Source organism: Xyrauchen texanus, chromosome 40 (assembly GCF_025860055.1).
Source record: "Xyrauchen texanus isolate HMW12.3.18 chromosome 40, RBS_HiC_50CHRs, whole genome shotgun sequence".
In the NCBI taxonomy this organism is placed as follows: Eukaryota; Metazoa; Chordata; class Actinopteri; order Cypriniformes; family Catostomidae; genus Xyrauchen; species Xyrauchen texanus.
In genome coordinates, this window is record NC_068315.1 from 35,332,960 (window position 1) to 35,349,628 (window position 16,669).

A 16,669-nucleotide genomic window follows, 5' to 3' on the forward strand; every position below is an offset into this window, starting at 1 on the left:
AGCTGAAATAAATACATGAGTTTTAACAGAAGAATTAATGTAAGTTTTTTAATAAAATTATAAGCTTCACATTTCTGCCTTTAAACCCCCCAAAAATTACCCTCATTGACTTCCATAGTAAGTGTCTCACTGTAACCTCCATTTATGCTTTTTCTTTTTTAAAGAGGAATGAGTTGAAGTTAATTTTTGTGGTGATCAACATTGTCACATGCTGTCTATTGAGCTTAATTTGAATTTAACCTGGAATCTTCTTTTAATATCAACATTTAGAATACAGAATGTCCCTACCAACATTCAAACCAAACATACGCACTTGGTTTTATAAGAGTATGTGTACACTTTGTAAATACGTGTGAACATTTTATTGGTGTATATGCTTGTTTTGGGTTTCTGTGTGTCCTTGAGCATGTTATAATCAATATACATGTGTTTAGTTTGTATGTATTTGTGAATGTAATGCAGGTGTATCGGCCTGTGTTCCACATTGGTGAGTGCATGAATTTCATATGTATGTTTGAGCATTCCATAGTATACGTGTATGTTAGAGCAATTAACATATGAAAGTGTTTCATATACATTAGAATAACAGAAGGTGGGTGAGGCCACAGGAAGCAGAGACTCTGGCATGGACTCAGGCATCCCTCCCACTGTCAGATCCAATCCTTCTTAGTACATGGCAACATCAATTAATTGTGCCGGAGACCATCCCACTCTTCCGCCTTGCACATCGGACCTGGTGGGCTCTTCCAGACCATGCCTAAAATGTTTTCAACCCTACCTCATCCAAGTTCAGCAGATTGGAGAGCTCACAAAAGTCAGCCACATATTCCTCTATGGGGCAAGCTCCTTGCAGAGACACATTAATCTTTACTGCTGAATCCATTGGTGGTCTGTTCTTCTGTAATGTAGTGGAGTCTATGAGAGTGAGGGTGTGGATCCAAATGCAGTTTATTAAAGAAAAGTTGAAATATAAAAGGAAGCCATGCACATATGAGACAAAAACTAGAACAGAAACTCACAATAAATAAATCCAGCAAAGGAAAAGGACTGAAAAAAAAAAAACTCTGTGATCACACACAGGCAGCATTTTATTAATTCATGTTCAGTGAATTAAGTGCAAGAACATAGCCATGGCAACGTTGCGGTCACGGCTTTCTTTCCTCACGAGGGAAAGCCACTTCAGCCGCCCCCGCGTCACTCCTTCCCACGGCAATTTGGGGATGACTATGGCCTCGGTTTCGATGGGTAAATCCCCACGAACCACCTGCCCCCCTGCACGCTCGCTTGCTTCCATCCGAGCTCAGGATGAGTGCGGCTCACCTCGCGGCCAGCCGGCATTCTCCCTTGAGCCCCTGGAATTGGATGACGACATCGCCATTGCATCTCGCTACCCTTGATGGTGGGGCAGCCCACAGGTACACGGAGGTCCCCCAGGTGGAGAGGGCGGTTGCGTTCCTCGTGGTCCAGGAATGTCACCTATGGCTGAACGTGTTCGAGATGTGCAATGTTGACAAGGCTAGCTTTATCAGTGCCCCCATCTCCCAGCTTGGCCTCTTGTACTTCTCCCAGCAATCTTCAGTGGTAAGGAGGCAGACGGAATAGACAGCTCCGCCTCAACCCGGGCCCAGCTCTCAGCCCCAGCATCGAGCACCTCGCAGGCGGCACACACACCCCCTGTCTCCAGGACTTCCTTTAGGACCTGGAAGGTTCCTAAGCACTCCTGAGATGGAAGACCCAGGGATTCAGACATATGCTCTGGAGCTGGTACCAAGACCACTCTGTTCCCCGGTGGAGGGCTGGCAGGAAAATGTTAATAAAACTGTTAATAAAAGAGCGATTTCCCCACTTCCTGGGTCATCCAGCCATTCTCACGGCACCCCGGCTCCAAAATCCAACAGTCCTATCTCCCCGGACCTGTGACTGCTCTTTCTCAGTCTCTAACCCGCCCCCTACCGGGTGCGTGGAGCAAGGTAAGTGTTTTGAGTCTTTTCCAGCACCCAAGCCTCGGGACGCTCTTCTGCCTCCCGACGCCCTATCACCTGATCCCCCCCGCCGCGAAGCCCCTCCCGGTACATCAAAAGCGGTCATCCCTCTAGTGCCCCTCGCGCGGAGTCTGGACGTGTGGCTTTCGCCAACCCATCGCGTTGGTTGACCAGGACAATCCGACTTGGCTACGCGATTCAATTCGCCCGGCTCCCGTCAGTGCTTTACGGGCAGAGATCACGACTCTGCTTCTCAAGGATGCGATAGAGCCCATCCCTCCAGCTGAGATGAAGAAGGGTTTCTACAGCCCTTACTTCATCGTATCCAAGAAAGGCGGTGGGGTTGGACAGTACAAGGTCCTCCGCTTCGGCCTGTCCCTGTCCCCTCGCGTCTTCACCAAGGTCACAGAGGCAGCCCTTGCCCTGCTATGGGAAGTGGGCAGCCGTATACTCAATTACCTCGATGACTGGCTCATTCATGTACTCACAGGTACAAGATGATCTGGCACCTCAGCCGCCTAGGGCTTCAGGTCAACTGGGAAAAGAGCAAGCTCGCCCCGGTTCAGAGCATCTCTTTTCTGGGCATGGAGTTAGACTCAGTCTCAATGACAGCTCGCCTCACCAACGAGCACATGCAGTCAGTGCTCAGGTGCCTCACTCTCTTCGAGCCCGGCACAGCAGTTCATCTAAAACAAATCCAGAGGCTCCTGGGGCATATGGCATCCTCAGCTGAGGTCACGACGCTCGGGTTGATGCGTATGAGACCACTTTAGCACTGGCTTCAGGCTCGAGTCCCGAGATGGGCAGCACATACCGTGTGATAATCACGCCCTCCTGCCGTCAGACTTTCAACCCTTGGACAGACTTCTGTTTTCTGTGGACCAGAGTCCCCCTACAGCAGGTGTCCAGATATGTTGTGGTCAGCACAGATGCCTCTCAACAGGGTTTGGATGCCTTGTGCAACAGTCCCGCTGCTGCTGGCTCCTGGATAGGGCCACGGCTGCGTTGGCACATCAACTGTCTAGAGTTGCTGGCTGTATTTCTTGCCCTGCCGAGGCTTCTCCTGCTGATTCAGGGCAAGCACGTCTTGATCCGTTCAGACTGCACCGCGATGGTGCGTTCATAAATCGCCAAGGCGGCCTGCCAAGGCGTCTCGTTATATGTCACAACTCGTCCGCCACTCATATCCTTGGCAACCGCAACACGACGGCGGCAGGTTTCACCCAGCAGAGAGTGGAGGCTTCACCCCCACATGATCCAGCTGATTTTGGGCTGATTCAGCATGGCACAGGTAGATCTCTTTGCCTCCCAGGACAACACTCACTGCCCGCTCTGGTGCTCCCTGACAGAAGCCTCTCAGGACAGAAGCACTGGCACACAGCTGGCCCAGGGGGCTGCACAAGAACGCATTTTCCCCAGTGAGTCTTCTTGCACTGGTGCTGTGCAAGATCAGGGAGGATGAGGAACAAGTCACCTTGGTGGCTCCTTATTGGCTCTTGGTTCTCAGATCTCACACTCCTCGCGACAGCACCTCCCTGGCTAATTCCCCTGAGGGACGACCTTCTTTCTCAGGGATGGGGCACCCTCTGGCATCCGCGCCCAGACCTCTGGAACCTCCACATTTGGCCCCTGGATGGGACGCGGAAGATCTGAGTGTCCTACCACCTGCAGTCGTAGACACGAACAACCAAGCCAGAGCTCCCTCCACCAGGCAACTTTATGCCCTGAAGTGACGCTTGTTCGCAAATTGGTGTTCTTCTCGATCTGAAGACCCACAGAGAAGCACAGTTCGGTCAGTGCTCTGATTTCTGCAAGAGAGGCTGGAGGGGAGGCTGTCCCCCTCCACCTTGAAGGTGCATGTAACCGCTATTGTGGCCCACCAATGGAAAGCATTCTCTGTCAGCAGCACTTGCCTGGAGCTCGGTCCGGCACATACTCACCTTATCCTGAGACTGCAACCGGGCTATGTGCCCAAGATTCCTAGGACCCCCTTCAGGGACCAGGTCGTGAACCTGCAAGCAAGCTGCCCCGGGAGGAGGCAGTCCCGACCTTCTTGTTGCTGTGTCTGGTATGTGCTTTGCGTATCTATTTGGACAGCATGCAGAGCTCTAGATGTTCTGAGGAGCTCTTTGTCTGCTTTGGTGGATGGCGGAAAGGGAACGCCATCTCCAAACTGAGGCTACCCGCTGGGTCGTTGATGCCCTTTCCTTGCCCTTCCAGACTTGCGGGCTTGATGCTACAACCTTGGCACACCTATTTTTGGGAAGTTTCTCCCATTCTTCTTTGCAGGACCTCTCAAGCTCCATCAGGTTGGATGGGGAGCGTCGGTGCACGGACATTTTCAGATCTCTCCAGAGATGTTCACTCGGGTTCAAGTCTGGGCTCTGGCTGGGCCACTCAAGAACATTCACAGAGTTGTCTTGTAGCCACTCCTTTTTTATCTTGGCTGTGTGCTTAGGGTCATTGTCCTGTTGGAAGATGAACCTTCGCCCCAGTCTGAGGTCTAGAGCGCTCTGGAGCAGGTTTTGATCAAGGATGTCTTCATCTTTCCCTCGATCCTGACTAGTCTCCCAGTTCCTGCCGCTGAAAAACATCCCCACAGCATGATGCTGCCACCAACATGCTTCACTGTAGGGATGGTATTGGTCAGGTGATGAGCGGTGCCTGGTTTCCTCCAGACATGACGTTTGCCATTTAGGCCAAAGAGATCAATATTTTGTTTCCCATGGTCTGAGAGTCCTTCAGGTGCCTTTTGGCAAACTCCAGGCGGACTGTCATGTGCCTTTTACTGAGGAGTGGCTTCTGTTTGGCCACTCTACCATACAGGCCTGATTGGTGGAGTGCTGCAGAGATGGTTGTTCTTCTGGAAGTTTCTCCTCTCTCCACAGAGAAACACTGGAGCTCTGTCAGAGTCACCACAGGGTTCTTGGTCACCTCCCTGTCTAAGGCCCTTCTCCCCCGATCGCACAGTTTGGCCGGGTGGCCAGCTCTAAGAAGAGTCCTGGTGGTTCCAAACTTCTTCCATTTATGGATGATGGAGGCCACTGTGCTCATTGGGACCTTCAATGCTGCAGAACATTTTCTGTAGCTTTCCCCAGATCTGTACCTTGATATAATCCTGTCTCGGAGGTCTACAGACAATTCCTTGGACTTCATGGCTTGGTTTGTGCTCTGACATCCATGTTAACTGTGGGACCTTATATAGACAGGTGTGTGCCTTTCCAAATCATGTACAATCAACTGAATTTACCACAGGTGGACTCCAATCAAGTTGTAGAAACAGCTCAAGGATAATCAGTGGAAACAGGATGCACCTGAGCTAAATTTTGAGTGTCATGGCAAAGGCTGTGAATAATTATGTACATGCGATTTGTTTTTTCCGTTTTTTTATTTTTAATACATTTGCAAAGATTTCAAACAAACTGCTTTCACACTGTCATTATGGGGTATTGTTTGTAGAATTTTGAGGAAAATAATGAATTTAATCCATTTTGAAATAAGGCTGTAGAATAACAAAATGTGGAAAAAGTGAAGAGCAGTGAATACTTTCCGGATGCACTGTATATGTTCTAATAACACTGTACGTTTGAATATCTTCAACGAAAATTAATGATAGTGTCATTTATACAACGATGGTGCAGATTAATAACATGAATTGTTAATGTGTCGCAGGTGATTGAGTCATAAGTGTCCCAAAATTCAGTTGCTAGTAAACGAATTAGTGTTCATGATATACTGATTAATGACATAGGGAGCTAGGGAGCTAATTGAGACACAGGGTTGCTGTCCCAGACTCTCCCCACTTAAGGGTGGATGTAGGCTTTCTGCAAACTTTCTACCACATTTTTTGGTAGCAAGCGCAGCCACATCAGTATTGTAGCATTGTGGTATACGGACCCCTACAGTCGACTCATCAATGTAACACTGAGTGAGCAATTTCAAAGGGAACGTCTAGGTTACTATTGTAGCCTTTGTTCTAGGAAAGAAGTGAATGAGACGTTATGTAGCCTTGCCACAATATTAATTGTCACTGAAAAGGTTTTAGAAATCCTCTTGCCTCTTTAGTCGAATGTCCTGTGGAGGCTGTCTTCCGATGCACCTTTTATATGCTCATTGAGACATCTACTGATGAAGGCTCTCGGGAGTGACCCCTACTGTCGACTCATCGACTTAGCACTTCACTCCTTTCAGGGAACTGGGGTTACAATAGTACAGAGGAAATATTTAAACAAAATACATGTTAACCTGACTCTAGTGCAGTGATTCCCAAACTTTTTCTACCATGGCAAACTTTTTACTAATAAAAATCTCACGGCACACCACTATTCCATGAAGCACTACAATGTAGCAAAATTGCACAAACATACATAACAATTCTTTAAATGACCTTCTACCACTAGCAGTAATCCCTTTATGCCATATTATATTAGTTGTACTCACATTTAATGTGAAACTTGAGCTTGTTTTGATAAACACAAAGCTGATATCCTGGCTGGGATTGATGACAACAACACACAGAGATATTGGTCAAATGATCTGAGTCTTTCTCTGTTTTTGTTCTTTATGTAAGTCAGACTAGAAAAGCTGAGCTCATATAGGTTGTGGAAAATGATATTAACACTGAGATTGCACTGTCTGCAATGACTGGATACTCTTTGGCTGCAGTCAACCAGAAACTGTCCAAAGGTAGGTCACTGAATGTAATTTTCAAACCACGGTCCTGTCTCATTTCAGTGAGTTGCTGTTATTGCTGCAATGACAGTCCATTTACTTTATCCATTGCAGATTAGCTAAATGGGTCTCGCACCCAGTCAAAGGCTTTGTATGAAGTTGAGTGGAAATAAAAAGAGAATTTTTCTTCAAGAGTTTTTAGATGCTTAGAAATTACCTCACATAATGCCACAGTGTTGTCTGAATGACCAGTTTGGGTGAGGGGAATTATTTCAAGAGATCCTCTTTCCATATGTTGTCACCAAAGAGCAAGCTTTGATCTGAATCCATGCAGTTTGTCTGTTCTAGTTAGCAAATTCTCATTTGTTCCTTGTGTTCGTATGTTCAGTTCATTGAGGTGTGCAAACATGTCCGCCATGTATGCTAGCCTTGCACACCATTCCTCATCTGCCAACAGCAACGTGTACTGTGATTTTTCTTCTGTAAAGAAGATTTTCAGTTCTTCCCTTAGTTCATACACACGTGACAAAACTTTACCACGGGACAGCCATCTGACCTCTGTATGAAGCAATAATGTCTGATGGCCTGCCCCATCTCCTCACATAAGGTGGGGAATAGACAGCTTTTTTACAAAGTTGACAATCCACACTGCACCGTCGAACACATCTGACAGCTCCTTAGGTAACATCTTGGCAACAAGTGCCTCACGATGCAAAAAACAGTACATGACCACAACTTTGGATTTTTCTTTGTCCCTGCTGATGAATCCCTTGGTAGGCCCGGTCATAGATGCTGCTCCACACTTCGACACACTTACACAGTTTTCCCATTTTAGTCCTCCTTGTTCAATATAGTCGGGTGTCACCTGAAATATTCCCTCTCCTTTTGTTTTTGATGGCAACTCTTCACAAAAAAAAATTCTCTCTGATGATTTCACCATCCACAAAGCACACATTTGCTAACAGCTGGGCATGTCCACTTAAGTCTGTTGATTCATCAACTTGAAGTGAACATTTTCCACTAGTTATTATTTTTTCCAGTACAACACTCTCAATGTCAGCAGACATATCATCAATGCGTCTGGTGATTGAATTGTTTGAAAGGGGCACATTTGCTATTTCGTTAACAGCATTTGGACATAACATTGTTTTCACAATTGCTTTGCATGCAGGCAGAATTAGCCTAGAGCGCTTTTTCAGACACTCATCAAAGTTGCCTGTAGCTCTGTGTGAAATTCATATTTGGGAAAAATTCAAGTCTTGTAGGAACACAATGAATAAAATCAGGTGATGATAAAACAACAACATTCCATATATTCTTGTTTGTAGCAATGCTGAAGTACATTTATTTTTTGGGAGGGAACAATATTATAATTTTCCACGGTACACCTGACAGCCTATCACGGCACACTAGTGTGCTAAGCACAGCGGCTGGGAAACACTGCTCTAACACATATCAAAGTTGAAAATATTGATAATATAAAGTGTCATTTAAATTATGTTTCTATTTAAGTTCTGAAATGTCAGTAAATGTGTCATTGTAGAGATGATAAACATGAGTTTTCTTTTGCTATCCACAAATTAAATGAAATATTTTTTTATTAATCACAAATTCATGATTAAACCAAATAGGTGAATAATTATTTGGCACAAGAGATATGGTAGATTAGCCAAGGAAAGTCCTTGGCAGCACATACTCTCAATGTCTAACCAGGAGTATTGATTCGATTTTGACTGAAGCCAATTATGAATTACCTGCAGTTGAGCTGCTAAGAAATAATTAAAAAAAAGTCCTCCAAGATGAGTTGTCTTTTGAAGAGTTTCTAATTTAATCCTAGGGGTTTTGGCTTTCCAATAAAATTGTATTATTAGTGAATTTAATGATAAAAACAAATCAGTGGTTGAATAAGCTGGGGCCATTGTAAATAAATAAATCACCTTTGGCGATATACACATTTTAATAGATGCTATTCTATCAGGTAGAGATAGTGGTAAATTCATCCATCTCTTCAAATCTTCTTCAACTTTCTTTAAAAGAGGTATATCATTTAATGCAAATAAATCTTTACGATTTGCTGATAAATCAATACCCAAATATCTACTTTATGGGAATAATTGCTGGCAAAGAAATCTTATTGAAGTGGTTCAAAGGAAGAATTTGAGATTTGGACCAATTTACAGTATAATCAGATATCAATCCAAACTCATTTATGATGTCAAATACAGCAGGAAGTGAATTACAAGGGTTCTATAAAAGAAGTATATTGTCTGCATAAAGGCTTATCTTATGGATTCCATTTAACGTCAAAATACCTTTGATCCTAGATGATTGTCGTATCGTCATTGGTTTTATAAAAATGGCAAAAAGTTATATATATATATATATATATATATAGGACAACATATATAGGATATTGGACAACCCTGTCTCGTTCCCCTGCCAAAATAAAAAGGTTCAGAAATAACACCATTAGTAATTACCAGCTGCCCGTAAACATTCTCACTCTCCGTCGCACCACCGGCCTTTATCCCTCTCAGAGGCTTAATTCGAATCAGAATCATCTTTATTGCCAAGTATGCTTACACATACAAGGAATTTGTCTTGTTGACAGGAGCTTTCAGTGTACAATACAAACAATACTAAAAACAGCAGCAAGACAGATCCTTTAAAACAAAACAAAATGAATAATACAAATATATAATTATACATATACGTACATACACTCAGACACACACCTTCATGCTTACACACATACACATACGTAGGTAGTGCAAATCTATTACAAATCCATTATATAAAGAATAAAAAATATAGTATGTTATGTACAGTGCAATGTATGTGTCACGATCCCTTGTTGTCTGCCCCGTGTTTTCTGTTTTACTCAGCACATCACACTCCATGTCACGTTCCTTGTGGTCCGGCCCGTGTTTTCACCAGTCCTTGTCTAAGAAAACTACACTTCCCATCTTTCCTTGCCCTCACCACCTGCCAGCACTCACTCATTGTTTTCACCTGCTTATCATTTAGTTCCATCACCTCGTGTATTTAAACCCTGTTTGTTTTCCTTTCCCTTGTCGATCGTTTAATGTTCACGTTTCATGTCGTTGCTTCCCTGGCCTATGTCTGCTGTGTCATTCGTGTTTGTTGCCCTTCGTGGATGTTTCCCAACCCATGTTCACCTGTGTATTAGTTTAGTTTCTCCCATCGTGGACTTTTCCCGCACCTCTCGTCTGTCTTGTCCTGCTTCCACCCCAGTCGTAACAGAATGATCGACAAGGGAAAGGAAAACAAACAGGGTTTAAATACACGAGGTGATGGAACTAAACAATAAGCAGGTGAAAACAATGAGTGGTGCTGGCAGGTGGTGAGGGCAAGGAAAGATGGGAAGTGGTGGTGGCGTAGTGGCTAAAGCACAGGGCTGTTAATCAGAAGGTCACAGGTTCTAACCCCACAGCCACCACAATTGTGTCCTTGAGCAAGGCACTTAACTCCAGGTTGCTCTGGGGGGATTGTCCCTGTAATAAGGGCTCTGTAAGTCGGTTTGGATAAAAGCGTCTGCCAAATGCATAAATGTAAATGTAAGTGTAGTTTTCTTGGACAAGGACTGGTGAAAACACGGGCCGGACCACAAGGAACGTGACATGGAGTGTGACGTGCTGAGTGAAACAGAAAACACGGGATAGACAACAAGGGATCATGACAGTATGTAATGGCAGAAGTGGATATTTTGGATAACATAATTAGACTTAACTGTGTATTGCACATAATTATTCCTCAATGGGGTAATTTTAATGTAATAAACTGAATGAGTGCAGCATCACGACCCGGCCCTGCCCTCCACCCTGTCACAATTACCATACAAGCAGGATACAGTAGAATATAAAATATAAATCTTAATTTCATAAGATTTTCATGGATAGCCAAAAGAATGTCAAGACATTTGCAGTCTCTATTCCATCATCGTCGTAAGGAGGGGTAAAGGATTTCTTGATCTTTTTTCTGGAGGGCAAATCAATTGAAGTTGTTGAGTTATTTCCAGCCATTTTTACAGTAGACATTCTGTATATATCTGTCAATAAACCGCTCAAGTTCTTCAATTGTTTCACCCAACGTGGCAGCCAGTATGTTTAGGCCGAGACCAACGCTTGATATCAATCAGTATGGGCAATTTATCCAGTTAAAGTATTAAACTGGACCTTAAAAGTTACTTAAAAGACAGGATCGATAAGCTTTATACTTAAAGGCACATGGCTTAAAAAAGAGAATAATTCCCTAGAAATGAATCGCCTCAGCCTTCTGTTACGTCCTCACCCACCCCTCGATTTCAACCAAGGGAGCGAGCCTACTCTGATGTACAATTCAGGCAGCTGTACAGTAGTTGACACAATTAATACACTTAAAAATACATTGAAAGCTTAAACAGTTATTTCAATCAGAAATAGAAATGATGAATTTGTAGTGGCTTGTCAGAATGTTTTGATTAATTCTGTTACTGATTCTACAAGCCAGAAGGAGTAACTTAAACTAAACCACACTGTAAAAAAGACTGGCAGCTGTGGTTGCCAGAATAATGATGTAAAAAATACACTAAAAATGTAAACAACTTCAATAAATGTCAAAGTTTAAAATGGTTGTTATTTACATGCTGGCACTGTAAAAACAATACTGTTAAATTTACAGTAAAGGTTTTCACAAACTTCATATTAGACATCTGAAACTGTAAAAGTCTGCTTTATACTTCAGAATGTATTGTTAATCACTGTAGAAACTACAGAAGGGCACATGATGACATGAAGTTCATCAATAGTGGCTCTTCCAGAAGCAATGACCAATAAACATCACGCAGGGAATTCTGGGAACGCCTGATTAGGTTTTTACAGTAAAAAGTACATGTGCTCTCTTGTTAAACATAATGTACATTTTTACCATTAATTATACAGGAAAATCATATACAAATACATATAAAATTACTGTATATTTTACAGTTAATATTTGTTAATCAATTAACATTTTATTTCTGTAGCATATTTACAGTCTTTTACTGTTAAAATTACAGAAATGTTTTTCAGTGCATGACATCTTATGTTTCTTGACTACTTAAAGGAATAGTTGACCCAAAACCCTCATTTACTCACTCTCATGTCATTCCAAACCCGTATGACATTTGTTCATCTTCAGAACACAGATGAAGATATCTGAAGAATGTTCTTCTTGTCCAAAATGTTTTTGTCCATATAATGTCAATGGTGAACAAAACTTTCAAGCTCCAAAAAGTCACATATCCCAGGTGTTCTGAAGTGAAACCATAACGTTACACGATGATCAGATAATAATCCATTTCATTTCAGCCATCAATTTTAGTTATCAATAATCGATCATAAATCTACATTTGTGTTCTGAAGATGAACAAGCCATACGAGTTTGGAACGGCATAAGAGTGAGTAAATGATGACAGAATTTTCAGTTTTGGGTCAACTATTCCTTTAACTAATACTGTCTGTCTGTCTACCTTTTGCAGATGTGGAGAGAAATGAAAAATAGTTGGCACAGCATCTGGGCAAAGCCTGAATATTTGCAGTGAAGTGATCAGAGCAGAGGCGGTAGGCAGGTGGCCTGAATTTTGTCTCCAGAACTTCACAAGCAATTCTCTTCGCCTGACTGGGACTTTTGGAAATCTAAAGAGAATAAATTAAAAAGCAACATAACGTTAGTTAGTTTCTTTATATATGCACTATATAGATCAGTGGATTTGTCCTACTCTTTTTCCTGTTTCCACTATCAATATCTCATTTAATACTACTTAAAATAATATAGAAAATGAATATAAATGTTGATTTCATCACAGTGATTTAATCAAGGTGAATAGGGGTTAATGTAGACACAATAAACACACTGCAGTGATTCCCATACTGTATGATAGTATTTAAATATGGGTGTAAAAAGCATCTACCTTTGAAGTTTACTTGATGTATTGTTTGATATCTTCCAGATCCCTGCCTTTCATTTAATATTTATATTTATGAATTTGTTGCATTTTCAACACTTTGTTTAGCAGTTTAATGTTGTGACCTCTTTCTGAGGACAGGTTAAGTTACATGTGCTTCCAAGTATAGAGCGTACGTTTTTAAAAATTCTAATTCAATTATTTAAAAATAATTAATAAATGCCCTGAGTATCACTTTTCCTTTAGATATAACTTTTCAAGTATTTTTATTATTATTAATTTTTAGATTTTTAACACAAAGATGACTTTTGTATGTAATTATCAATGCCGTTCTGACATCAACCAGCAGGGGCGACTCGACATAAACAGGTCAAACACAGAAACTTTGAGCCGTCCAGGTATTCCATGTTTTCTGTACATACATTAGTATGCTGTTCTGAACATTCTGAAGCCTATGACACAAGGTTTTTATGCCATGTTTTCAAGAAACATCCTCCATCACCTGTATGTTTAATGTTGTAAAAATCTGTAATTAAACATTTGTATGCATTACATGTCTTTTATTAAACTCTTTTCTCTGAATGTGTACAGTTGATCTGACAGACTGTCCACGTCAATTGGGCTGTCGTCATTTGGCTCATGCAGCCTAAAAATAGTTGCCCTGCTCTTGAAATATGTTGCATTGTTATTGTTTTCAAGGGCTGCGAATTGAGGGAAGAGGAAGCGTGTTTTGCGTGGTGCGCGCTGTGTTTTCACATGGGCAAACTGCCACTGAGGAAGTAAAGGCATCCCATCACAATACATGCTGGGAAATGTTCAGTAGACCGCTACGGATATACCGGAGCCCTCTACAGACTCCTGCATGACCTGCGGGTGTGAGCCAACCATCACCGCCCCTGACCCAAATACTGTATGAATCCTAAAGTGAACTACAAACTCTTGTGAAATATTGTCCACAAATACACAGTTTAAACTTCAGACACGCTTGACTAGTTTAGTAGACATATATAAATTGTGCCTGACTGAATTTATTAACATTTGGGGTAGATCACGAAGAACTTTTCAGTGAAGTGTTTGTCCACGTGAATGCCGGTCACTATAACCTTAACCTCAAATCTCAAATGCATATCTAACAATAAAACACTGGCTTGTCAAGAGTCTATTGTTCCAGGGGTATTTCACTTGCCATCACTCTTCTAATGAATTTCCCTCTCGCTCTGCCCCCATCCCCATCCTGTGCATGCGCAAGAACTGTTGCTGATTGGCTGGAGTAGTGTTTTGTTGATCGGTCTGATCCACTTTGTTTTTGTCCCATTTACAGAGTCAGCTGTGTACAAATACTAGATTTTTTTTCAGCCCACCCACAGAACGGACAGCTAGCAGACAACTTACATACTTCTAAATATTTCAGCATTGCACCATTAAACGTAGAACGTAACACTACATATAAACTAAATATTTACGGAAGACTCCGACCAGGAGTAACAGATGGAATAAAAAAGCAGAATGGTATTTTATTACATCAATGACCTCATGTTTTGCGTGACAGGCTTCAGTCCTTCCGACATACACTCACCTAAAGGATTATTAGGAACAACTGTTCAATTTCTCATTAATGCAATTATCTAATCAACCAATCACATGGCAGTTGCTTCAATGCATTTAGGGGTGTGGTCCTGGTCAAGACAATCTCCTGAACTCCAAACTGAATGTCAGAATGGGAAAGAAAGGTGATTTAAGCAATTTTGAGCGTGGCATGGTTGTTGGTGCCAGACGGGCCGGTCTGAGTATTTCACAATCTGCTCAGTTACTGGGATTTTCACGCACAACCATTTCTAGGGTTTACAAAGAATGGTGTGAAAAGGAAAAACATCCAGTATGCGGCAGTCCTGTGGGCTGAAAATGCCTTGTTGATGCTAGAGGTCAGAGGAGAATGGGCCGACTGATTCAAGCTGATAGAAGAGCAACTTTGCCTGAAATAACCACTCGTTACAACCGAGGTATGCAGCAAAGCATTTGTGAAGCCACAACACGCACAACCTTGAGGCGGATGGGCTACAACAGCAGAAGACCCCACCGGGTACCACTCATCTCCACTACAAATAGGAAAAAAAAGGCTACAATTTGCAAGAGCTCACCAAAATTGGACAGTTGAAGACTGGAAAAATGTTGCCTGGTCTGATGAGTCTCGATTTCTGTTGAGACATTCAGATGGTTGAGTCAGAATTTGGCGTAAACAGAATGAGAACATGGATCCATCATGCCTTGTTACCACTGTGCAGGCTGGTGGTGGTGGTGTAATGGTGTGGGGGATGTTTTCTTGGCACACTTTAGGCCCCTTAGTGCCAATTGGGCATCGTTTAAATGCCACGGCTTACCTGAGCATTGTTTCTGACCATGTCCACCCCTTTATGGCCACCATGTACCCATCCTCTGATGGCTACTTCCAGCAGGATAATGCACCATGTCACAAACTTGAATCATTTCAAATTGGTTTCTTGAACATGACAATGAGTTCACTGTACTAAAATGGCCCCCACAGTCACCAGATCTCAACCCAATAGAGCATCTTTGGGATGTGGTGGAACGGGAGCTTCGTGCCCTGGATGTGCATCCCACAAATCTCCATCAACTGCAAGATGCTATCCTATCAATATGGGCCAACATTTCTAAAGAATGCTTTCAGCACCTTGTTGAATCAATGCCACGTAGAATTAAGGCAGTTCTGAAGGCGAAAGGGGGTCAAACACAGTATTAGTATGGTGTTCCTAATAATCCTTTAGGTGAGTGTATATGATTGTGTTGACATTTACATTTTTAAGTGGTTCTTCAGCATGAAACTAATCTAATGGTGCAGTTTTTTTAGGGTGTATCTCTTGGTGTCAAGTTTCAACACATTCAAAATATAAATAGGATATAAAAATGTATAAATGTCTATTTTTCCAGCATGTTTTATTAGTGTTTATTTATTTATTGTCCCTTATTAATTTTAGATACAGTTCCTATATATTGTTATTTACACAGGGCAAATATACTATATTTATTATATCAACTTTTATTACGTATCATATTTTAATGGGGATATAATTTATTACAGCTAACAGTTATATGAGCAGACAAGGTTTGAACATCAACCATAGCGAGATAAAACTGAAATTCACGTCTTTTTAACAATTCTGTGTACAAATTCGAAGGTTGTTTACAGGTAAACGTCATATTTAGTGACTACGCATTACTTTATGGAGAGTTTACGACCTACTAGTTCTTGTCTTAAGAACTGACGGTGCATCCAAATTGAGCACCGACTTAGTTACAAACTAACTAGAGTGAACTTTACATCCCAATTTACGAGACATTCCAATTTACATCCCTATTTGAGACCTTACGCACAGCTGATGCAACCCTACTCAGAAGAGGGAAGTCAGATGGGAGAAGGTGCCAAATGTACTGTCACTCTCTCAGCAGCTATAATAGAAACCCCCTCATAGCTGTGGAAATTCATTTTTTAAAACTAATTCAAGAGTAATAAGCATAATGTTATAAATTGAACCTCAATATTTAAAACAAAATAAGAATAATTTAAAAAAGTTTGCGAGATTTACGCTGATAAATAATGCGGAAACGCGTCATCACAGTCGGTGGAACGGGTCTATTGTTCCCGTCATCGTTTGCACCATATCCGAAACGGCAGGTGTGTTCGACATCGGCTGCTGCTGGATGTAACCGATCTGCGAGAGTTGCCGCGTGCAGGCGGGGAGGATCTGCAAACGGAGATGTGAAGCCGGACACGTTGTGGCTCCCGTAGTTTGCTGCAATTACGTCAGTCATGGCAGATCACGTGGTGTTTGCTTGCTTTATCGCAGACGAGTTGGAAGCGATAGAAATTCCATTATTTTTGCATGACATTGGGCACAATGAGCAACGAAGGTGAGTTAAATGGTTATATGTAAGAAGTATCTATTTAAACAAATTACACATTATCAATTTAGTTTTAAAGTTACTATACCTAGAATCTGCAAATTATATGTTGAATAAAAATACTGTATCGAAAGTCTAAAGTCTTTGCAATGTA